Source organism: Trachypithecus francoisi, unplaced genomic scaffold (genome assembly GCF_009764315.1).
Source record: "Trachypithecus francoisi isolate TF-2019V2 unplaced genomic scaffold, Tfra_2.0 Lachesis_group0, whole genome shotgun sequence".
In the NCBI taxonomy this organism is placed as follows: Eukaryota; Metazoa; Chordata; class Mammalia; order Primates; family Cercopithecidae; genus Trachypithecus; species Trachypithecus francoisi.
The window spans coordinates 93486478-93513068 of record NW_022681453.1 but is presented as its reverse complement, the minus strand read 5'-3'; the positions used below and the strand labels follow the sequence as shown (position 1 = coordinate 93513068).

Genomic DNA, 26591 nt, shown 5'->3' with positions numbered 1-26591 from the left:
ATTAGGTTTTAAGATATATTAAATAAACTATACAGATATTCCCTAACAGTACAAAACTTTAACAATGAAGTTAAAGTATATAGCAAAGCCAAATATGACAATACACAAGACTAATATATCAAGTAAGCCTTTCAACCCTAGAAATCTAAAATAGGGAGAACTTACTGAAGGACAGCATACACAAAATGAGGACTAATATCGAGGAACAATCCTAAACATTTTCCCAATGACTCAGCCGCCAAAAGACAGCTTAGGAAAACGATTAATGGGGACTTTTTCTTTTTTCCTAGCCAATCCAGTTCTACTTAGATAAATCTGGTTACCAATCAATGCACATATAAGTTAGAGGAATTTTTTTTCTACTCAATTACTACCATTTTTTCCTTTTTCACCTTTTCCCTCATTTTGTCTAGCACCACTTTTCCTTTGGTTTAATCAGTTGAACCCAGAAGTTTTTGTACCTAAAATGAATATCAACTCTTATTGGAATAGAATTTGGGAAATGCAGTCCTAGTGAAGTCAAATATTTAACCGAGGTGGTTTGACAGAGTTAAGTATCCATCTCAATATGACAAATGTCTCCCAAGTTCATCACTGGGTTAATGGCTTCTCTTGGCTAGATACATGCCCCTGCATACTGGAATGACACAACAGTTCATTAGTGGCTACTCCAAGCTCTTTAGACGTCAGCACTTCCTGTTCTTCAAGCCTCAGCACCTTGTTGCAGCAATAATGGTATTCTTCATTAGCATCGCCACCGTCATGGGCCAACACCTCCAGGAGGTGGCATGATGTAACAGGCTTTTTATCTGACTCCTTCAAAATTCACATCTCCAACCAAATTGACGTTAGCAGTTACGGGATCTTGAACTCTAGTTATTCCCACATCAAAAACTGCTGCTCTTTCCTTGATTATATCTATTGTGAACAGGTTTGGAATGCCTGCAGCGGATATTACACTATCTGTTAAAAATGTATGTTTCTTCAACTGCCCATTGGGAGAGTATCCAGGAGATATTGTAACAGTGGCATCATCTCTGGGACGTTCATGTGCCCCATCTATGTGCAGTGACATTACAATGGGCATTCTAACAATTTTTGAGCTTCCAGCCACAACCACATTCTTCTCTAGGATTGGAATGTCAGTTCGCTTAATTGTTTCTCGCACATCCCATAGAGTAGCCAGTAACATGGAATTCTGGTCCAAACACTTTCGTCCTACATTCATTACAGGAAAGTCATCAACATCCTTGTCTGGAGAAAAAGCATTGCAGATCTTTCTCTCATCAGTGTGCCCTGCAAGAGGCAGCTGAACAAGGTGGCCATCTAATTATCAACATTACTCAGTTTATTTATTAAATTCAACAATTCTTCCTTAGAAATTGAAGCTGGTTTCACAATTGTCTCACTGGTGATTCCAAAAGTGCCGCGCCGTGGAAGGTGTGAGAGCGCAGGCGGCAGCTCTGCGGGGGCCAGAGCAGTTGGGCAGCCAACGCAGACATGAGGGAAGCCACAGCCATAGCCTGTGCCTGGAAGGAGGAAATTTAACTTAGAAGCAAATGTATAACAGTTCCAAAAATACCGCTTCCCAAATTAAATCAATCTACTAACTGTGTCAACTCAGTAGCATTAGCATTAAATTAAATAGGCATTTGATAAATTAAAATAAACTCCATTTATTAATATAAGCAAAGCATTCCTCAAAATTTTCTCAGAAAAAGAGTAGCTTTGCAGCCAATTTACATGACACTGTCAATTACAATAAACACCTTCTGCATATTTATCCTGTTAGAGAAATGTTATTATCATAGATTTGTATTATGAAAAATTTCAATTTCTGCATATATTTCAGTACAGAAATGCACTAAATTTAGTTTTATATTAGTTAATATATATTGTGATATTGGTGAGAAAGCATAAATCACTTGAATTTCAGGGGGATCTTAACTATCGAATATTGGCATGCATTTCTCTTGTTTCAAGAAAATATTTAATTGGAATTTACAGTACAGAAAATCTGTACGGAATTTACAGTACAGTACAGAAAAAATTTACAGTACAGTATAGTACTTTTTTTTCAGAAAAAAGAGTACTGTGAAACTCTTTTTTGCCATTCAAACAACAATCATTGGTAGAGAACACAGATTATCATTAAGTTAATTGGCTGGGCACGATGGCTCAAGAGTGTAATCCCAGCACCTTGAGAGGCCAAGAAGGACGGATCACTTGAGGCCAGGAATTCGAGGTCAGCCTGGCCAATATGGCAAAACCCCATCTCTACAAATACAAATACAAAAATTAGCCAGGCATAGTGGCGCATGCCTGTAGTCCTAACTACTATGGTGGCTGAGGCAAGAGAATCGCTTAAACTGGGAGGCAGAGTTTGCAGTGAGTTGAGATCACCCCACTGCACTCCAACCTGAGTGACAGAGGGAGACTCTATCTGAAAAAGAACCCCAAAAATGTTAGTTGACTACCTTCTTTTTCTTTCAAGATTTGCAAAACCTGGTGATGATTTACACATTTGCATGCACATATTAAATGGTTTTAACAACTAAACATCAATAAAACTTTTCATTAAGTATGCTTCAGAAAATGTACAGATACTTTCAATGTGTTTCTAACAGTAGAACAAAATGTGAAGAGGAATGCAGTCTGTTTTAGAATTCTAATTAATCTAAACTTTTGTCTAGTTGAAGCTGAGGCACCACCCATTGTGATAGAAAATAACATCTTTATGTTTAGCAGATTCTCTTCTTTGACATATATTAATGGCATATAATTTATGACAAAAGTTGAAAAATTTAATTTATATAATTTATGACAAAAGTTGAATATAATTTATGACAAAAGTTGAATAATTTAAGCCACAAATTGACAGCATTTCCTTGCAAAAATGGAGATAAAACATAACCAATGTATTAATTGAAGAGTGCTTTTTATTTCCTGTTTATTTTAGGCTACAGAAAAATACTTACATTATTTCAATATTTGAATGAATTGATTTTTGATATTAATAGAAAGATCTTGTATACTATAGACAATTGTTTGATAGCTTATTGAGATCTTTTGCTTTGTAAAATATTCCTGATAAGTTTTTGAAAAGTTTGAAAAGTTTCCATACCTGAAATAACAACTTGTTTCAGGTATAATAATTTATTTAACCACCACTTCACCTAAAACCTTACACACAGACCCTGGGTGTAATTTTATTTAAACAGTATTTAAAAATAAATTAAAAATAATTTTGTGTATGAAACAAAGTTGCCTACATGAAAACATCAGAAAGCAAAAGTGTCTATCTCAGCTACCAGTCTGGATCACCTGTGGTTATTTGACAACCCCGTCATTCCTGACAGAATTTTTATGCTATGGATAAGCAATTATTTTCTTATGCATATTCAGACATAAGTACTTAACAGTAAGAAATATGACATGCCATTAATACAGTGAAAAGATAATGTGTCCAACGTGGAATTTTCCACTTGTGGTGTTATGTTGACACTCAGAAACTTCAGATTTTGGAGAATTTCAGATTTCACACTTTTTGATTAAGGATGCTCAATCTGTACTAGCTTCCGTATCCCCACTCAATTCCATAGGAGAAGTAAAGTTTGTTTTACATTTATAAAGATGATCATACTTTTTTACTTCAAAGAGAAAAATAATTTAATTTGAAGGAAAATAAGTATAAAAACACTTTAAAATAATTAGTACTTACAAAGACATTATCAAAACCTGAGAGTTTACATAGGTACCACTCTAATTCGCTATGTGAAATGTTCAAATAAATGCACTACAACATGAAATCATTGTGTTGAAAAGATTCATTTAAACTGAAATGATACAATGACATTTTCTAGAAGAAAATGTATGTGTAATACCAGAAACTACTTATGCATCTGCCACATGAACTACAACTATAAAATCTGGTAAACTGAAGTGATCTAAGTGAAATGTACCTATACCAAACCAATAAACTTGTGTTTAATCAAAAACTTAGTTTACACAGCTGTTTTCAAATTTAAATAGTCAATTCAAATAATATAAATTGAAAATTCCATTTTTCCATTGAACTGGCTACATTTCATGTGCTCAATATCAACATACACCTAGTGACTACTGAATTGAACAACACAGCTTTAGAGTAATGGATACACATAAGTAGACATGCAAAATATCACTTTATGAATTGAATAAAGATGATTGCCAAGTTATGTTGCCCTACTCACTAGAGTCACATTTTACATTTTTTTCCTTTGTTTTATACTCAAATTCAATTATTTTCACATGTTTGGCATCAGACTCAGTCTTTGCTTAGTCACCTTTGGAGATGATAAAGTATATATACTGGTATATGTTCTAAAACTCCATTGACACAAAGCACATCAAAATGCACAGAAAAATTCTTTGGAGACCTTTGCACCAAAAGATGGGTTTATTATTTTGGAAAATCCAGTCAAAGCTTGGATTTGGAATTGATCTGGAAAGTAAATCCAAAGCTAGGTATGTGAGTCATGTAAGATGACACTATAGTCATTATACTGGCTAAAGAGATCACATTCATTTCTTTCCAAAGTGTAATATTTTATATATAAAACCAACTGTAAATATTGAGAGGTAGTACCTAGAAAATACAAATGTAGTTGCTAAAGCCAGGTGGCTTATTCTAGGAAATCAACTTAATAAAGTGATAATTATATTATTAAAACCTTAAGAGCTTTCCAAGAGAACAAGTCACTAACAAAGAGTGAAAATGCAAAAACAGTTCCCTGATCATTTTTGTAGAAGTGAAATATTGAGAAACTTCATATTTCAATACAATTAATATGTGAACATCTTAATTATTTTATATAGTCTATGTGTTCTCAATACTAAATATTAGTTCAAATTTTAAGACACAAACAGAGGATTTTAATAGAACAGTTAGGTGCCTTCCCATTGACTTGCTTCTCTGTATTTATAGATTTTAAATAGACTGATGGCAGAGAGGCTGAGAAAAGTGTTCTGCTTGCCTAACTTTATGATAAAAACAGTTCATAAAATTTACTTTTTTAAACTAATACAACCAAGTAGTTTGGATAGTTGCAAGAAGCAAAGTCCTCTCTTAGTAAATACTTGAACGGTAGTCTTCAACTTCATCTACTTTGTATGTTTTCACTTCTATTCAAACAATGATTACCTGATAAGGCTGTATTTAGGAAATATACTGCACTCTTTAAGGGAAAATTCACATTTATTAAAAGTATCCATTCGATTAAAGATCTTATATGCTATGTATCAGGCTGTAATTTTGCATTTGCAACACAGAATTTCCACTCTAACGATGTTCCAAAACTATTCCACCACAGCCACCCTGCAACCATTCCCTCAGTCTACACTCCTTTCCATTCCTGGAGTTTCAATCTTTTCTTTATAAAACAAATTGTTTAAAAATTGCCTGGAAAATTTGATATAAATAACTTTGTGGTACTGGTAAGTTCTATATATAAGAGCTCATGAAAGGCCTTGGATATAAAAATATCCAAATGAGTATGAAAGTACAGCGGGACTGCAGCATCTCATACTTTTGTATAAAACAAACTTTTTTTTTCTTTTTTTCTTTTTTTTAATTATACTTTAAGTTCTAGGGTACATGTGCATAACGTGCAGGTTTGTTACATATGTATACTTATGCCATGTTGCTGTGCTGCACCCATCAACTCGTCAGCACCCATCAATTCATCATTTATATCATGTATAACTCCTCAATGCAATCCCTCCCCCCTCCCCCCTCCCCATGATAGGCCCCCGTGTGTGATGTTCCCCTTCCCGAGTCCAAGTGATCTCATTGTTCAGTTCCCACCTATGAGTGAGAACATGCGGTGTTTGGTTTTCTCTTCTTGTGAGAGTTTGCTAAGAATGATGGTTTCCAGCTGCATCCATGTCCCTACAAAGGATGCAAACTCATCCTTTTTGATGGCTGCATAGTATTCCATGGTGTATATGTGCCACATTTTCTTAATCCAGTCTGTCACAGATGGACATTTGGGTTGATTCCAAGTCTTTGCTATTGTGAATAGTGCCGCAATAAACATACGTGTGCATGTGTCTTTGTAGTAGAATAATTTATAATCCTTTGGGTATATACCCAGTAGTGGGATGGCTGGGTCATATGGTACATCTAGTTCTAGATCCTTGAGGAATCGCCATACTGTTTTCCATAATGGTTGAACTAGTTTACAATCCCACCAACAGTGTAAAAGTGTTCCTATTTCTCCACATCCTCTCCAACACCTGTTGTTTCCTGACTTCTTAATGATTGCCATTCTAACTGGTGTGAGATGGTATCTCATTGTGGTTTTGATTTGCATTTCTCTGATGGCGAGTGATGATGAGCATTTTTTCATGTGTCTGTTGGCTGTATGAATGTCTTCTTTTGAGAATGTCTGTTCATATCCTTTCCCCACTTTTTGATGGGGTTGTTTGTTTTTTTCTTGTATATTTGTTTGAGTTCTTTGTAGATTCTGGATATTAGCCCTTTGTCAGATGAGTAGGTTGCAAAAATTTTCTCCCATTCTGAGAGAGCTTAACTTTTATATGTCTCACAAACTGTGGATAGGTGTTAACAAGAATCTATTATTTTCAAAATCTGCAATAGTATAAAAGAGATGAATTTAAAAAGTCAAGGATGGCACTAGGTAGATAAGCAACTCAGATACAATAGGAAAGAATGAGACAAAATGTGAAAACAAGAACACTTACTAAGCTATTCAGTTATGTAATGAAAAAAAGAATGTGTAAGGCTCCCATTTTTCTGATATAGATGAGAGGCAGTAAAACTAAAAACATACAGAAGAAGAACCTTAATTGTATTGTACAACTAGTTCATTTTAGTTACTTCCAATAAAATATTGGTTAGAAAAAAGCATCATTTCTAAATAAAAATCATGTGTGCTACATAAAACTCTTTAAAACAATAATATACATTTAATCAAAATTATGAAAATGCACAGCCTTAGTCTAATATACATAGTATAAGTGTACAATATAAATATTGATGAGGCTTCACTACTTAACAAGTGTACGTAAATATATGAATTCTACAAAGTATCTTAGTAAGTATATATATTTGAAATATGTTGTTAATATCAAGTTTCTAGAAATGAATTGCCTAAAAGGGACAATGCATTTAGAGACCATTAAAAGAATATATAGCAAACTATATATGGTAACTAAACTTCTTTTAATTATGAGGTATTATTTTTACAAAGACTAAAAATTCCATAGCTGGACGAGAAGAGGTAAACATAAAATTGGAAGAAAAATATTAGTGTTGGCAGATGTCAAATAACTGCATTTATTCAACCAGAACTGATCATAATTTAGAGTGAAATGATCAATTATTGGAGTAAAATGCATTTTGTTTGCAAGAGGAATAGAGATTATTCCACAAATTTGTCAAAATGTCAAAGTGTTTTTGAGAAAGTAACTGTAGCATTAAAAAACTTCATGGAATGTAGAAATTAATGTATTTAACGTAATTTTCTGCTTCCTATCCATTGACTGCTGCTTGGCATGAGTGATGGCTAATGGATTAATCATAACCATGAATTTAGGACAAAATCAAGTTTAATTGGCAAGATGACTTTCCTGGGTGTTTAAATCCCAAAACTGCATGCTTTGAAAAAAACAAAGTGGAACTTATTAACGAAATAATTGTGTTGCACAATTTGAAGAGGGTGTATATTTGGTATCATTTTTCCATAGATTACAATAAGCATAAGTAGACTACAACAAGAAATATTCTATATATATGATACATATACACAAATGCACAAACATACATATGGGGGAGCTTATAAAAGAAGATACACTTTTATGCTTTCTCTATTTTTCACAGCAGATATTCTACTCTTAATATTTCTAATCCCTTTTCCACACTGTTAACCGAGAGGTATGACTCATACAACCCTGACCTTATCTGTTCTACAAATGATATCACACTGCTTTTATGATAGAATCAAAATGCCTCTGTACCATTTGCTCAGTTTATAATTTTAGGCTAAACAGATTATTTTTCACTTTACACTTATTACACATAAATATAAACAGTTATGCTGTTTATATTTGTCATACTGTTTCAGTTTATCTGATATTTTCTCTTTATCATAGGCATTTACTAGCTCTTTCTTCTTGAGAGAGAGAGAAGGTAAAGCCATTTTCTCTCCTGTCCTTCAACATTCCTGATCAATACCTAAACTTGTTCTACTTCTTATTTCCCTGTAGGGAGGTTCCTGATCACCACCCTAGATGTGGTTTCTCTCCCATACGGGATGGTAACAATGTTTGCTTCTTCCATTAAATATATTTATTCTGCTTAATCTTCTACATTTTACACTTTATGATTTGATAGCCATTGTATTTCCAAAAGAAGCACAGTGCTTATTTTCAATAAATGCTTATATAACAAATAATGAATTAAAACATCACAATCCTAGAAGTCTCAGAAACGTCTACTTAGTTCTGGGGATTTACTATCAAACTATGGGTAAGTAAAATAAAGCACAGCTAGATATTTTGAGTGGTAAGGAAATGAATTTAGATATATAAAACCACATTGTTTTAGGGATAACAGTAACATCTTTGTGGTCTATGAATCTTATGTTTTCCCAGTGATGATACCACTCGATTTTGAACACGTGACCTTTACTATGTGTTTTTATTCTGCTGACATCTTTTATTTCTTTTTATGTGCAATTGTAGCAGAAGGTATTTAAAGAAATACCGAAAAAGGAGAAGATACATAAATTAGTAAATGCAACATATCTGAAACAAAGCCAATAATATGAAAAGAGACCATTTGAGACACAGCAGGCTAATATTTCTTCATTAATTCAAATTCTATGTTATCACCATTATTAGGTGTCTTTAAAAGTGAAAGTGTGGATAGATAGGTAGATCAATTAACAAATTTACATTTGTATGGACTGTAGGTCCATTGACTCTTAAACATTTCAATGTGTAAAAATAAAAATTTAGATGGTAATTTAAGTATAGTTCAATTGAAAACTATTAATGCTAAAAATGTAAATCTAGAATAAAATTAAAAGAATAGTAGAAGTTCATGCTACATCTTTTTCTCACCTTTTATTTGTTACTGTATTAAATTATACCATTAAAATAGAAATTATTTCCATAGGACTGTTAACTTTATGTACAATCTGTTCAAGTAGTTTTTAAGCCAGTAATATGAAGCTGACAAATCTATTTGCTTAAGAAAATCCAGAAAATCAAAACCAAAGATATAACACACACAAAAAACATCATTTTATTGTGAGGGGTAAATAAGAGTTGCATAAAGATTTAAGTATACTAATAACTCATTTAACAATGACTGATTAAATTAAATATATATACATATGTTGCTAGCTAGAAATGTTGACTCCAGTGAAGAAAACTAATTGAAATTGTTAATTTTATTCTAGTAAGAACTTAAGTTTTTCATCAGAAGCTGGAATTGAATTTCCTTCTTTTTTGTTTTGTTGAGACAGAGTCTCACTCTGTTGCCAGGATGGAGTGCAGTGGTGCGATCTCGGCTCACTGCAACCTCTGCCTCACTGCAACCTCCGCCTCACCAGTTCAACCTATTCTCCTGCCTCAGCCTCCTGAGTAGCTGCGACTACAGGCGTGTGCCACCAAGCCCAGCTAATTTCTGTATTTTTAGTAAAGATGGGGTTTTACCATGTTGGCCAGGATTGTCTCGATCTCTTGACCTCATGATCCGCCTGCCTTGGCCTTCCAAAGTGCTGGGATTTCAGGTGTGAGCCACCGCGCCAGGCCTGGAGTTAAATTTCTAAGGAAAATAATTCAAAGAGCGTTTAGATAAGTACGGATATTTTATAAGGGTTTAGTGGTTTAAGTTAGTTAGCTAATAGAAATGTTTACCACTGGAAAATTCTTAAGTTTAGGAAAAACTGTAAATACATTCATTGTAGAATATTCCTTATGTTCCAGGATCTATAAAAATGTAATGTAATTATTACTAGAATGCCAACATAGGATTGTTTGGAAAGTCAAACATGAAGTAGTCTGAAATTATCTTAAATTTCATATGAATAAATGAATACTAGGTAGACAAGGAATCTTTTGCAAAGATAAATAATAATGGGTGACGAGATTTCCTAGTATCAGAAAAATGTATAATGCCATAGTAATTTAATAAATGTCATGTTGGTACAGATATAGAAAAAAAAAATCCATGGAACCAAATAAAGAGTTTGTACTTAGATCCCAGTTTATGTTTATATTTATCAGAATAGAGCTATGACTAAAGTAGTTACCTTCTATGAGAAAAGTAAAGATTGGGTACTAAAGAGTACTTTATATAAGAGGGTATTTATTTGTAAGAAAATAAAGAAATTTATATCATTTTATATCTTATAAAACAAATAGACACAAAACTTAATATTAAAAATAATAAAACACTCTGAAGAAAAATGTGAACTCTATATGCAGCATTGTAACTCAGTGTGCTTCAGAATTTATAATGCTAATAAAACATTTACTTAGCAAAGAATATCAAATAATAAGCAAAGTAAATATATGATAGATCTGAAATATATTAATAAGGCAGAAGAAAGATTAAAGAGTCAATTTCTATGGTAATACAGATATCTCTTACAAATTGAGAAAAAATAAAACAACAGGTAGGATTTTAATTGATAACTCACAAAAGAGCAACCCAAATTATCAAGAAATGAGCTGATAAAATATATTATGAAAATATAAATTAAATACAACAAGGTAGACTCTCTTCCTTTCAGATTCATTAAAAATTTAAAATATACAAGAGTTACAAAATCTTCTGGTGGTTGGGATGTAGAGAAAATGACACATTGGTCTTAAAAATATAAAATATTACATCCTTTTGTTCATTTATTCAAAAAATACAAATTGAGCTTAATAAAATGTAGGCACACATCTAGGCATTTTGAATACATTGTTGAACCATAAAAAATTCTATGCACTCTTCTAGATACTTGGGACATATTATTGGATGGCAACAAAGCTCTCTGCAGAACTTGTGTTCTAGTACAGTCTCTAAACTCAAATAAACACATGTATTTCAACACAGAAATTCAAAACCTGATATTATAACCCATAAAAACAAAGGCATAACTTACTGACATTTAAACATTTTAGTATATAATTTTGTAATGGGGAAATCACCTTAAAACCAAGTGAATGCTCAGTCTTCAATAAAGGACTAATTATGTATATTCTAGAAAATACTATGCAGTCATTAAAAAAGGTGTAAGAGCTACCTCAGAGGACTTGGAATAATTTATAGAAATTATCTTCGAAAAAAATAGCATAATGCAAATAACAGTTTGTTTTTGTAAAACTTAAAATCGTGATGTATATATGGGTGTACATCAATATAAACCTCTGCAGATATATGTCAATAAGATATTATGGTGGATTCTACTGTTATCTTATATTGCCTGGGGAAACAGGGAAGCAGAGCGGCCAGAAGTAAATACACAAATTCAAAACAAAAATAATAAGCTAAACAAGTAAGTTTGCGCTTATGTAATATATACATGCTTTTTCCACATAAAAGAAGCTCTTTGTGACAGACCTTCTTTATAAATTTTTATCATTTCATGGGATCATGCTACCAGATTCCATTCAATCTTCACCCATGTTCTACCAGAGTCATACCATGATTATCCTCATTTGGCAAATGAGGACGTGAAGGTTAGAACACTCCCTTCATTTGTCCAAGTTCACACAGCTAGTAAGTGGTGGGACTGAAAATTAGAGCAGCCTACTGTAGTCTACTGCCTTCCCAATGCATTAATATTTCAAAATATAGCATACCTTGGTAAATGCTAAGGGTAAAATGACTTTACAACAATACTGAATAGGAGCTTTATTTTTTTCTTAAAGAAAATGCAATTCCGTCTTTGAAATAAGTTAAATGTCTGCTTTGCAATTTTATCTCAATTTCATTAAAAGGTCATAGCTGAGTGACACATTCTGTAGTAAGAGTATGCCAAAAAATTGCTTGTGATTATTTATGCAGAATCAGTGGACTTTGTATAACTGGTGAAAAGACTAATTTTATTGCTTTTACTGTTGTCTCTGTGTTATTAATTTTATTCCTAGTGATGCAATTTTACAGGAGCCATGTGTGCTCACAGCTATTATTGATTATGACAGCAAGTCTTTTACCTTTGAGAAACCTAAAGGTGTTGATCTTTACAACACTGTTACTGTCTTTTAACTACGATTTTTTTTCTAGTCCTATTTGTTACCATGAAACGCTAGTGTATTTAACATTTCATCGGGCATTGCATTACCCAAGGGAGAGCAAGTCACGCAATGGCTTCAGATTGAGTGTGTGCTTTTCTTAGAAGGTAAGTCGCCTTGAATTGTGATAACAGAAGATTTAAAGCTGCTTAATTTACTAACAAATAATTTGCGTGATGTTTAACTTGTGACTGAGATATCACATTAGATGTAATAAGTCCCATCTTTATGTAATTTGATTAAACATAAAATTCTTCAGAAATACGTATCTATTATTTAGAAGAGTAATATATGATTCTCATATCATAAAGACTTTTAAGAATAGAAGAAGTTTCTATTTGCTTTTTATAGGAGGCAGGTACCTAACAATATGATTTCAAAAAGTCAGTATCATATATTTGCTAATATTTCTCTAGAAAGTAAGATCTATCAGAATAAGTCAAATAAATAAATTAATTAGTTAAACTGTTTCCATGAGATACTGGAACATACAAAAGTGTCATAGCCATAATGTTCAAGCACAACTAACAATATTTTTTGTATATGTCAGTAAGTTAAATACAAATTTAAAGTTATCAGTTATATTTTAAGAAAACTTGCAGTAATAGTTTTCAATATATTTTTAATATCTTTGCATTTCATTTTGTTACCCTAATAGAATTTTGAGAACATATATAATTCATTGAAGTTTTATCTCTACGGTATGTTGGCAACTTATAAAAATTATTGTAATTTGTATGTGCTTTCCCCATGGAGCATCTGGTTAATTATCTGTCACTAATTGACATTTAAGTGATATTTACTCTTACTTTAGTTGCTGCTCTTCTAAAAGTCATCTGTCAAAACTAACCTTAAAAATTACTAAACATCTGAAAACCAACTTCAAGTTTTTCCATTTGTAAAGAATAATTGTATTCATTTCTCCATGTTACAATATTCAGAGAAGACTAAATATGAAACACTTTCTGACCTATAGATAACAGATAACAAAATGTTTAGCAAAGTATTCTTACAGGTCCATTTTTATACAAATGTATACATTTTAAGGCAATGCTATTAGGAGTCCAGAAAATACCTGGGTTAATGAGTTTGTTTTGTGAACACTTTCTGTGGTGTTTCTGAACAGAATACCGTAGACTGAGTAATTTATTAAGAAAGGAAACTTATTGCTCATGGTTCTAAAAGATAGGCAGCCCGGTATCCAGGTGCCAGGATCTGGCAGGAATCTTTATGCTACATCATCCCATGTTAAGAGTTAAGAGGGTAAAATAATGAGAGAAACAGACAAAAGGGGAACCAAACTCATTTTTAAAAATCAGGAACACATTGCCACAACAATGGCATTATTACATTCATGAAGGCAGAGCCCTTATGACCAAATTACTTCATAAAAGGTCTTTCCTGTCAACATACTTGCACTGTAGATTAAGTTTCCACCACATAAACTTTGGGGGACTTATTCAAACCATAGCATTCCACCCTTGGCCCTGAAAATTTATGTCCTTCTCACATTCAAAATACATTCATTCCAGTCCAATAACCCCAAATTCTTAATTTATTAAAGCATTAACTCAAAACACTCCAAGTCCAGAGTCTCATCTAAATCAGACGTGGGTGAGTCTCAAGGCACAATTCATCCTGAGGCAAATTTTCCTTCAGAGGTGAGCCTGTGAAATCAAAGTAAGTTATCTACTCCCAAAATACAATGGTGTAACAGGCATAGGATAGACATTCCTATTCCAAAAAGGAGAAATAATTCAGTAGAAAGGAGTAACAGATTCCAAGTAAGTACAAAACACAACAATGCACACAACATTAAATTGTAAAGTTCCAGAATAATATTTCCTGACTCCATGTTCCTCCTCCTGGACATGCTGGACTGGGGGTGGGCCTTCAAAGTCTCAGGCAGCCACACTTGTATGTCTTTGTTGGACATAGGTTACACCACAACTCTCACAGGTTGGAATCTCATGCTTGCAACTCTCCCAGGCTGGAGTTTTATGCTGATAGCTCTACAGTTCTAGAGTTTATGTAATATCCCTGACCCCACAGTTCTTCTGAGCATTGCCCTAGTGAGGGCTCTCTGTGGTGGCTCTGTTCCTGCATCAAGTTTCTGCCCTGCCTGGGCCCCAAGGGTGTCCAATACATCCTTTGAAATCCAGGTGGAGTCCACCACAGCCATACAGCTTGTGCACTCTGTGTGTCTGCAGAGTCAGCACCATATGGATGCTGCCAAGGCTTACTGTTTGTGCCCTCCAGTGTGGTGAGCCAAGCTGCAATAGGCCCACTTGAGCTATGGTCATGGCAGGGGCTGAGATGTGCTCCACCACAATGTGGTGAGCAGATGTTTGAAGCAGCACAGGATGGTGAATACTGAGGTTCCACAGAGTCCTCTCTGAAAACTGCATTCAAGGTTCTGCTCTGGACCAGCGATGGAAGGGGCAGCCTAATATCTCTGAAATGCCTTGAGCATTTTACCTCCTTGTCCTGATTAATACTGCCTGGCTCCCTTCTTCCCAATCATAATCTTTTTAGCAAAGGTTAGTCACTTGGCCACACCCTTAGTTTCCTCTCCTAAACCTGCCTTTTCATTCTTTACATGACTAGCCTAAATATTTTCAAAATTTTTACTTTCTGCTTCCCGTTTAATTATAAATTCCATCTTTAGATCATTCCTGTTCTCTTCTTTTATGGTAAATGGCCTAAAGAAACCATGTGCCACCTTCTACCCCTTGCTGCTTAGATATTTCTTCTTCTACAAGATAATTTAGCTCATCACTCCTAAGTTCTGCCTTGCATAAGACCCTAGGTCAGAAACACAATTCCGACAAGTTCTTTGCAACTGTGTAACAAGGATGGCCTCTACTCTAGCTTCCAGTATCTTGTTTCTCAATTTCATTTGAGACCTCCTTAGACTGGCCTTTGGCGTCCATATTTCCACCAACACTCTCATTTCAACCATTTAAGTAACCTCTAGGAAAGTTCAGTTTCCCTGCAGTTCTTCTCTCCTTCTGGGCCCTCACCAGAAATGCCTTTAACTCTCAATTCACAGCAATTTAAGTTTTTTAAGGCTGCTTATCCAAATTCTTCCAGTCTGTACCCAATACCCCGCTCCAAAGGTGCTTCGACATTTTTGGGTATTTGTTATAGCGATAAATCCACTTCTGGTACTAATTTTCTGCCTTAGTCCATTTTGTATTGCTAAAACAGAATACCATAGACTGGGTAATTTATAGAAAAAATTATTTTTCACAATTCTGGAGGCTCGGCAGTCTAATATCACACTACCAGCATCTGTTGAGGCCTTCTTGCTGCTTTATCCTATGGTGGAAGTTGAGAGTGTGAGAGAGGGCAAGAAAGAGAGAGACAAATGGGGCTGAACTTAGCTTTTTATCAGGAATCCACTCCCACAATAGCTAAATCACACTTGCAATAATGGTCTTAATCCATTCATGAGGGCTGAACTCTCATGACCTAATGACCTCTTAAACATGCATTGGGCATACATTTCTAACACGTGAGCTTGGAGGGACACATTTAAACCATATAAATGTGTTGAGTCAAAAACATGCTCTTTTGTTTCTAAAAGGATCCATTTAGCCGTGACTTAGCAACTAGCAGAAATACTGTGTAAGGGAATTCATTTCATTATGTGAACTCATGACCTCAATTTTCACAGGTAAATAGTAGAACAGTTTGACTAACCTTCTAAAGCCAATCCACTTATATTTGACGTGGCAATGCTTATTAGGAAATATTTCATGGGCAAAACAGGATAGCAGAACTATTTGTGTTTTCCCCTCCAGTGAAATGTGAAATGAATGACATTAAATAGCCCAAGACTGATTTTAGATAGAGGAAAAAATGTATGCATTTAATAACAGTATTATGAAAAATTAGTCACATAATTGTTAGAGGACAGGATATATTATTATATGTACCTGAAAGATCACCAAGAACTACAGAAATAAATGCCATTTCTGTTTGAACACCTTTCCATTTGTAGCAGTACAAGCAAATATTAAACCTGTACAAAATTATTATATGCAACTATAGTTAAATTTTTTTCAGGAATTATTACTTCAAAACACTTTCTAAGGTGGAATAATTTTAACTCAAAAACAGAATAATTTTGTACTTTGCCTTTTGTTTATTGTATATCATAGCATACTTGGCAAAATCTCTGCTAATTCTGTCATGTATACATTGACATTATGTGAAGCAAATGGTTTGGATTAAAGAGAAAATTCTTCTTTCATGCTGTGCTTAAAATAACTCAATTGGCTTGAAAACCATGTGGATCAAAACCAGCATGACTGAATGATTCAACCTGATACATCATAGTGCTAAAAGCAGATTGAAACAAAAATATGTAGCTTATAAAATGCAAACCTTATTTTAAAGTATGCAAAAATGCCAGTTCTTGTAAACATCAGTTGGATACCAAAGATGTTTAAAAATTTACCTTTAATATTGGTGTCTAGTCTGTGCTTTTGAAGCCTGTGCTTTTATAGTGGTTAATAGATACCTTTAGAAAATCGGTGATTCAATTCAGTTTTCCATTAAAAGAAATAAAAAATACACCTTCATACAAATATATACCAAAATATTTTCAAATTTAATAACATTCTATTAGAGTTCTGTAGTTCAAGCTACTTTTATAATGATTTATGTACAGATTTTTCAATAAAAGCTTGTCAATGAAAAATCTTTTCACTTACTAAATCAAGAGATACTCTACACCTTGCTAAATATAGAAATGCAAATTGACATGTAGCCTAATCAAAATTTTAAAGAGGAAAGTATAGTACTTTATTTTCAGATTTTGTAGCATTTCCAATAACATTACTTGACAAACCATGCTACTCTTATAATATCTTTGTTTTTTATAGCACGTTTGTTAAGACTGGCATACTCAAATGTCTCCAGTTGGATCTGTAAACAAAAGGGAGTTTCATGATGAGACAGTTTCTTTGAGACAGTTTCTTGGTCTAAGCTAAATGCTGAGTCAAAACAACATAAAGGGAATATTCACTCTTTTTATTATTATTACTATGTGTTGTTACCTTTACCTAGAACAGTTGTGGAATTGAGAGACAACACAAAAGCTGTTAGAAAGAAATGGCTACAATTATTTCATGTAAAACGAGGAATGGAAGGAATCGTTAGCTAGAAATATCAGGTATACAGTGGCGGCTGAGAAGTGCAGCCCCACCACGCAGGGAGCAGATGTTTGAAGCAACACAGACTGGTGAATACTCACCATCGTTTTAAGGCAGAAGTAAGAGCTGATAAATAAATCAAAAAGGAGACAATCACATGTTTAATCAGATTGCCCCAAAGACAGAAATAAGTTATAGCTAAATATAAACTCAATTGCTCCTCATTAAAATAAATTATCGGGGAAAATGTTATTCCTAGTAACAGATTGCTTTGACAATTGAAGTTTACTTTTTCAGAAACTTTTTTGCCATTAGTACTTAAAACAAATTTAAAACAACCCTTGTTTCTAAAACATTGCATACATCTAACAGAATTGACCATTTCTTACCTTATCAGCTTGGAGTGCTCTAATTTGTTGTTGTTGTTGTTTTCAATTCCAAAGTACCTTCTCCCCAAATGTGGTATGCCTAAGGATCCTTTGCTTTTGTCATTGTTCTGAAGGTGAACACACAGACTTCAGATACTTCTTGGTAACTAGATGTTGGGGGTGGACAATGGCAGCTTCCACCCACATAGTAACTTAGGTCAAATGGTGAGGTCCTTGGTGAAATTTCCACCCACATGAAGTGGGGATATTTAGCAGACAAGGACTCTCAGCAACAGAAACACTCACAGTTAACTGTCTCAGTTTTATCCTTCTCACCAGATATATCAATATCTGAATATTGGAACAAATAACTCCATCTAATATAAAAGAAAAACACAAAATCTAACCTGACTTTTTCTTTTTTTTTTTGACACTGAGTCTCGCTCTATCACCCAGACTGGAGTGCAGTGGCCTGATCTCGGCTCACTGCAAGCTCCGCCTCCTGGATTCAGCCATTCTCCTGTCTCAGCCTCCTGAGCAGCTGGAACTACAGGCGCCCGCCACCATGCCTGGCTAATTTTTTTGTATTTTTAGTAGAGACAGGGTTTTATTGTGTTAGCCAGGATGGTCTCGATCTCCTGACCTGGTGATCCACCCGCCTCGGCCTCCCAAGGTGCTGGGATTACAGGTGTGAGCCACCGCGCCCAGCCTACCCTAACTTTTAATATACAAAGTATGTTGAGGGGTCATATTCTATTAGACATCTTTACTTTTCTTTGTTTTTAAATATACAATTAGTATATTTCAGAATGTTAAATATAATTTAACTTTTCCTTAATCCTAGGTCATATTATTGATAGGTTTTATTTCCTTTTTCTTGCTTTATTTTGTCAAATTCCTTTTATTTTCTTTTTATTAAACCAATATCTAGCATCACCCTTAAGAAGAAAACATTATGAGTAACATATTAGGTAATTAAAACATTAAAAATATGAAGGGTGTATATTACTACACTTAGCAGTTTCCTGGAAGTAGTGATTTACTTAATAAAGCTGGAAATAGTTATAAATATTTGATAGTTTTTAAAAAGTGGTGAACATTAAAAAAAAATAGAAGAAATCACATTAAAATAAGTTAAAGCGTAAAAATATTTTACAAACAGAATTTAGTTAATATTAATATGTTGTTTATATATTTAATTTATAACAAATTAAAAGAGTTCCAATTTTTTTCTTATCCTAGAATCTCATATCAGACTTGAATAAGATATGCAATTACATGTATTGGTTATTGCCAATCTTTAAAAAGTTATTGAAAAATTACTCTATGCATGACAATGCTAGGTACTGTAAATAGAGGGTTTATTAATTGTTTATTTATAATATTTATTAAGCTGTTCACAAATTTAATTGACATCATCATTGAAAGGATAATTGTGTCCTTACAAGTAATAGACCTGTATTCATTCTTGGAAAATGCTTCCAATATTATTTCAGATACCTAACTTTAAAATTGGAGTCTGTCAATTTAAAGTATTTATTTCCCTTATCCAACACCATCTTATGAGAAAACTACATATGATGCAGACCTACTCTGGATAACCTTGGCAGATGTAGAATAAAACAGAATGTTTCCATGTGGCTAACATGATTGCCAGGAAGGTGAGAGGGTCAAGTTAGAATAAAAGCAGAAATCAATGAAGGGTAGGTACTGAGGAAACCTACAAAGTCATGTCATTCCTAGCATGGCTATTCAGATGGCCACAGGATTTTACTGGAGCAGGGTTAGCACTGCTTCCATGTAACCCTTGCTGCTATACAGCTGGACTCTCAAATTTGATATTATCATCATGGATAATTTTTAACGATTTCATGTCAGAATGACTTCCTTTCCTCTGGGCTCCACATCTTCATTCCTGGCATCAATGAGGGCTGAAGATATATTTTCCATTGCCTCCCAATGTTGAATCAGTGATGTAAGCTCTTTCCATCAAAACATGAAATCAATTTCTCTATCCTTGATTTTGGTCTGTTTTGGGAATACATCATGAGAAGGAGGTGAGTCACCATAAATATTCCTAAGAATAAGTTATATAGGCTGATGTTCATTTAGTACATACTTTTCATGGATTGAAAATACAGAAAAAAAAAAAAAGAAAGGGCACAATGGATAAGGGGAAAAAAGATAAAGTAGAAGGAAGGCAAGAAAGAAATATCAATAATATGGCTGGGCGTGGTGGCTCAAGCCTGTAATTCCAGCACTTTGGGAGGCCAAGGCGGGCGGATCACCTGAGGTCGGGAGTTCGAGACCAGCCTGGCCAACGTGGAGAAACCCTGTCTCTACTAAAATTCCAAAATTAGCCAGGTGTGGTGGTGCATGCCTGCAATCCCAGCTACTCAGGAGACTGAGGCAGGAGAATCACTTGAACCTGGGAGGCAGAGGTTGCAGTCTGGCAAGATCATACCATTGCACTCCAGCCTGGATGACAAGAGCAAAACTCCATCAAAACAAAGAAAGAACGAGAGAGAGGGAGGGAGGGAGGGAGGGAGGGAGGGAGGCAGGAAGGGCCCTAATTTTTGCAGCTTGGTATAATTAAAATTGTGAAATAGTTTAGAGAATGGATCTTTTAGATTTGAAATTGGCTTTTTAACATTTTTTCAACTTTTTTTTTAAATTTAAACTCCATTTTTCTTCTTAAAACCTGAGAGAAATTCAACCAAAAATGTCATACACCTTTTGGATAAAAGCATACTAGAGTATTGATTGAGGATAGTAAAATTATGTGACAAGAATCAAAGTGTCATAGGCAGAAGTTACTCATCAGCTTCACCAGGGAAAGGATATTGTGTCAACCTGTTTCTTAATCTGATTAATAGCTTTTCTATAGATTGTAATTTATTATCCTCACACCTAATCATTATGCTCCAGTTGAAGTCAGCTGGGAAACACTAAGAGAATTTTAATATTTGTTTTCTAATTAGGATGATCATTTTCAATTAGCCTCCATTTAAAACTCTTAAATAAAATATAGTTGCTGAAACCCTGAGACCTATCATTAAACAGAAACCTGTGGGCCTTTTATTGCGTCCCCTGTATTTAGCTTTCCAAATTACTCATAATGCTTTCTTCTCTTCTGCTGGACATTTTATAAATTCTATTCACATACCCAAAGCTGTCAGCTGGGAATAAAAAAACAGACTTTATCATTTGTTAGGGAGATCCCTTTCCAGTTAAACTTCCTTGTAGCCAATCAATTTGTCAGATCAGAGGACTATCTTTTGTGAGAGTTCCTCTGAAGTAAAGCTGACAGGGTTAGGCCAGGGTCAGCTGTCTGATAAATCAAAGTGAAAGACAACCTAAAGCACTACAGTAGAAAGGGTTAGGGATTAGCACAGACGGCATTATCTGGGAATTGACATTGATAAAAATCATATTTGTAAGAGTTAGCCTGCAAGACTTTTTTTCCCAACTCTTCTATTCCCTGCCCTCTCAAATGACATTCAGATTAATTAGAAAAGTTAGAAAAGAACAGGACTCATAAGCCATTTATCTACCAAGTGGTAAGATTTTTAAAAATTAAATCTTGATGGTCTTCAATAAAGCAGCTTAATAAAGAATAAGGGTTATCAATCTTTGCTGTAAGCTATCAAAACTAAGTGACCTTAAATTATATTGAAGTGATATACAGTAACACAGTGACAGATACTTTATTGAAGGTATATGTTCCAATTCTGAGAACATTCAGATATTTATTTACTAAAAGTTTATGAATTTTATGAAGAAAAAATAACTTTTTCAAAATATATTTATCAGAAATAATCTTTTACCTCTAAGGTAGAGGTCATAATTATATTCTTAACTTACAATTTAATTTCAGTAGAAAATCTTGCTATGTTTGAGTCTAAGAATTCTAAACGATGAAGCCAATAAATTAAAACAACTTATGTTTCTAAGTTTTAAAGTCAATCACAAAAATCTTCCTAATTTGTAGGTAATTTATATGCATGAGATAATACACAATGTATCTAATTGTTGTGCCAAGTTGTCTTAAAATAAAAGCGTGATGCATGGGTGATACCAAGTGTTTTTTCTCCAGTACAATATCACCGTCATTCTGTGGGGCTCAAATGGAGAGGTAAAGGTATGCAGATCATCAATCATCTAAAATGTCACCACACACTTTACAAAAAAGAAGAATATATTACTAGCTGGGGGTCTGAAAAATGTTAAAGTGAAGTGCTTTCCAAAAATATACCAAAAGAAATTCTGTCTCTACCTCTTCTGCCTTCATAAGAAGTCACCAAACCAAACAGGTTCCTTTTTTTTTTTTTTTTTTTCTCGTACTGCAAAAACATTTCCAAGGAAGGGAACTAATTTAGCAAATTACAAAAATTTACCTCTGTAAATAAAAATAAATAAAAATGTTTATTCCCATAGGCTCTTGGACTTTTAATTTAGTGACCCTTGATTTTTATGTAAAATTGCAATAAAATATTTCAGTATAATATAAACTTATACTTACTCTATAAGAAGAAAAGGCAATTTACTGAAACAGGACAAGAAGAGAAAAAATAAATTAAAAAATTGAGAGTGTATAAGATATTTTACAGTATTCTGTGAATCACAAGAAGTTTTACCTATATAAATTATCTCCAGAATTAAATATAAGAATTTTACAAGTGCTATAGATTTATGAGACTATAAGTGCTACAGGGTTTTTGAGATTCAATTTGTTACAAATGATTTTTTGATGAAATATTAGAAGAAATATTAATTCAGATAAATTTAAGAAAATGTGGAAAGTAAACATTCATTGCATAAACTTTCTTATAATAGTTTTACGAAGTTACATTTTGAACAAAATTCCACATCTAAAGTAATATATTAAATAAAACATATTCAATACTTAGAGCTAAAATAAAATTTAACCATGAATACTCATTCTTAAATAATTTATATTCTAAGATATTTGCTGTGTTCATATATTTCATATGTCCAAGGAATCCAGAGGCAAAGTAGTTTCTTGCTTTCCCACGGATTGAAAAAATAAATCTGATAACATAGAGGAGCTTCTTTAAGGTAATTATGATAAATCAAAATAGAAATTTAAAGTAGGAAAGACTGATATCAACATTTGGATACTTTTTGTGAATAATCCTGTTACTCAACCTTTAGTTCCTCTTTCTCCTCCTCCTTTTTCTCCTTTACTTGGCACAACTTTTTAATTTATGAATTAGAGAAAAAATTTACACTTTTTATGACAATGTAAACAATTTAATCTCCATAATTGGTAAATTAGCTGAAAATAAAACCAAAATATATTTTTAGATGCTAGAGTAAATACAGACATCTACTGTTTAAAAGGTGTTCTGCACTGTAACCAAAACATTTATTTTTGTTTTCAGAACTTTACAGTTTATTTGGCTCAAATTAAATATCTCCAGAATTTAATTTGGAAAATAACGCACAATTTTGGGGTAAAAAGGAAAAGTAAGTTGAAAAGAAATGACAGTGTCACTAATCAAAGTCAAATATATTTAAAATCTGGAAGTACACACAATTTTTTATAAAAATGTAATTCCTCAAAGGGTTTGATATTTATTCAGGCTTATTCATTAGCAGGTACCTGTGAGAAAAAGTCTATTAGGGTAGTGATGACAAACAGATATTCACTTATGTACTTACATAATATCCAGGAACTTGGAGTTGTTCTACCACAATGAAGAAAAGAAGTTTCAGAAGGTTTCTTGGATGAGAAGGAAGAGAGCAAGCAATTCCATCCAAGTGAGCTTGCTTCATCCACGACTGGGAGAGGGGAGAGGGAAACGCCTATTTGTAGTTTGAGAATAGATTAGAATAAAGACTTTTCTTGAATGTCACCAAACGCTAACTGATACGGTTTTCCAGGTTCCAAAACTATAAAATGTAGACACCAATCCATGGTAAAATATGGCTCTTGAACTCAGGGGAAAAGAGAAACATGACATATCTGACCATAATTACTGAAAGGAAAGATACTCTAACATCAGATGAGGTAAATAAAAGAGGACAGCAAGACTGCTGTTCCTCAATGAAATATTTCCAGATGTTTCTTAAGACCCAATGAATCTTTCAGAGATAGCATTTCTGGACACATGAAACTCCTTAAAAGCAGAAGACAGAAACATGATAGCTATAACTTTTATCGCTGGTTTAGTCTATGGGTTGAGCCAAAAGCATCACCATGAAAACTATCATTAAAGATGTACTATCATGGCTTATATCAAAGACTATTTTTTTTTCCAAACAAATCAAGCATCCCCACATGAATGGGGGGAGAGTTCTTACAAAATAACTCGGTCACTCCTTGGCATTTTTCTTCGATTATGGGTAAAATTGCACCTTAGAGTCAATTTCATTAATGCTATGAAATTGAATGTTTTAGGATCTATAACAAAATAAAACAAAAAATAATGGTAATTTCTCATTATTGAGGCTTCCCCAAATGTAGAAAAGTTGCGGAGCTCTTTTTCAAGATATTTTAAATCCCCTCCCACACTTAGAATAAAGGGAAGCACTTATCCAACATCCAGATCTCTTCTTGGCGCATACATTGGAATAAAACATCCGGGTTGAATTGGGCTTTGATGAAAAATGGCATGGTTCTTCAAAGGGAGTAAAACAAAAAAGACATTTGACATCATTCATCAAAGAAGCCCAAAATGGCACAGATCAAAAGCAACTGTGGTTCCAAACATCTCTAGATAGTTCTTCAGAAATGGGAGAAGCCTCCTGGATTTCCTTGATGAGTTCTTCATTTAGCATTCCAATTAAAATTAAAAGTGTCAAGTCACAATTATGTTCATTTCCGTGTGTGTTCCCATTCAAGATGTAAATGATGCAAAGAAATTCAAGTCGGAATCAAAGTTTTTGCAGACACTTCAGACCACATTGAGTTAGATGAAGGTCCTTTTTCTCAAAGAAGATCATGGAGATTTTTTTGACAGCAGGAGTGACAGAGACACTACTCTAAAGAATCTTCACCCTGTTCTTCAAGAGAAAAGGAAAATTCTTTGAGATTTCAGTGTCAGCGTTTTCATTATTCATAAATTATTCATTAAACACTTACTTTTGAACGTTTCTTTCAGACAGAAATCTCTTATATGATCTGGATGCTTTTTCATCACCAGCAAGATTTTGTTCTGATTTAATTGGAACCTTACTCTTTTAAAATAAATTATCACAATTAACTAGATATCATTACTTATGACATAATGATATTCCACACACTGTGCATGTCAACAATGTTTTTTAATCAAATATACATATTTCATTATTACATTAATAGAACTTTTTCATTCTGTTCTTATAACTGAGAATAGAAAATTATACTTTTGAATGTATAGAACTGTAGATCACTACATCCTCTGGTACTTCAAACTATCCAATTAAGTAAGGCATGTTGGCACACACCTGTAGTTCCAGCTACTCCAGAGGCTGAGGTGGGAGGATTACTTGAACCCAGGAGTTTGAGACCAATCTGGGAAATATAGCAAGACCTAGTCTCTAAAGTAATAATGAAAAAGGAATAAGAAAAATGCCCAGATCACAGACCTTTGGTCTTCACACAATGTATAAACAGATAGACTAGCATATCGCTTCATAGATTTTGGCTAAAGAAAATACCATTTGCTCTGCCATTTGGTAAGGCTTACTGACTTTTATCAGCATTTTACAGTATACCTTCTGAATTTCCTGGCTCCTTTCTTCACATGCATTCAATGACCAGCCTCTGCCAACCATGAGGAATATTGAGCACGCTAGTGTTTTGAACGTTTCCATTCTCTAGCAGATTTGCTTCTTCCTCAGATGTGAAATGGTCTATATTCTTTTCAGTTACTGCTACATTAAATTTCTGGCACCTTTTGGGTTTTGTTTGTTTTACGTCCATAAAGGTAATTGTCATTGCAAATAATTTTTTAACTGCATCCATGATGGTAACCTCTTGTCTACTTTATTTAGCCTCGTGGGAATATAGTGTATTTTGTCCATACCAATTATTATTGTGATTTGAAGAGAACAACAAAAAGACCTACATTTTTCTCACATTATTGATCATGCTGGTCTTTCACCCTAGTCTCAGCTTTGAAGACTGGTATGCATCGTGGCAGAATCATGCTAAGAATGAGACATAGACTCACCCGCTCTGCATTCTGCTCATCATCAAAGAAGCTCTTCATGACTATCACCACCTGCACAGGTCCAGGTCCATATGAGTATGTGTGTGTGTGTGTGTGTGTGTGTATCCTGATTCATGAAGATACTTCTAGTATTTACTTATATTTAACTTATATATTCATATTTTTATTTTTATGTATTCTATTTATAGAGAATAACCACAATTATAAAACAGTAAAACCACGGCTGGGGGCGGTGGCTCACGCCTGTAATCCCCGCACTTTGGGAGGCCGAGGTGGGCGAATCTCGAGGTCAGGAGCTTGAGACCAGCCTGGCCAACATAGTGAAACCCTGTCTTTACTAAAAATACAAAAAATCAGCTGAACGTGGTGGCGGGCGCCTGTAATTCCAGCTATTTGGGAGAGTGAGCCGAGATCGTACCACTGCACTCCAGCCCAGTTGACAGTGCGAGACTCCGTCTCAAAAAACAAACAAACAAGCAAAAAAACAAAAAACAAAAAAACCACATTGTCAGAGCATACAGCACTTATATATTCTCTCTCTCTCTCTCTCTCTCTCTATATATGTGTATATATATATATATATA

At 33.9% G+C, this 26591-nt stretch overlaps 1 pseudogene; it reads right to left on the bottom strand.

The window, feature by feature from the left end:
• Window positions 1–591: 591 nt before the first annotated feature.
• On the bottom strand, window positions 592–25799 carry LOC117078371 (annotated as a pseudogene).
• Between the last annotated feature and the right edge of the window lie 792 nt (window positions 25800–26591).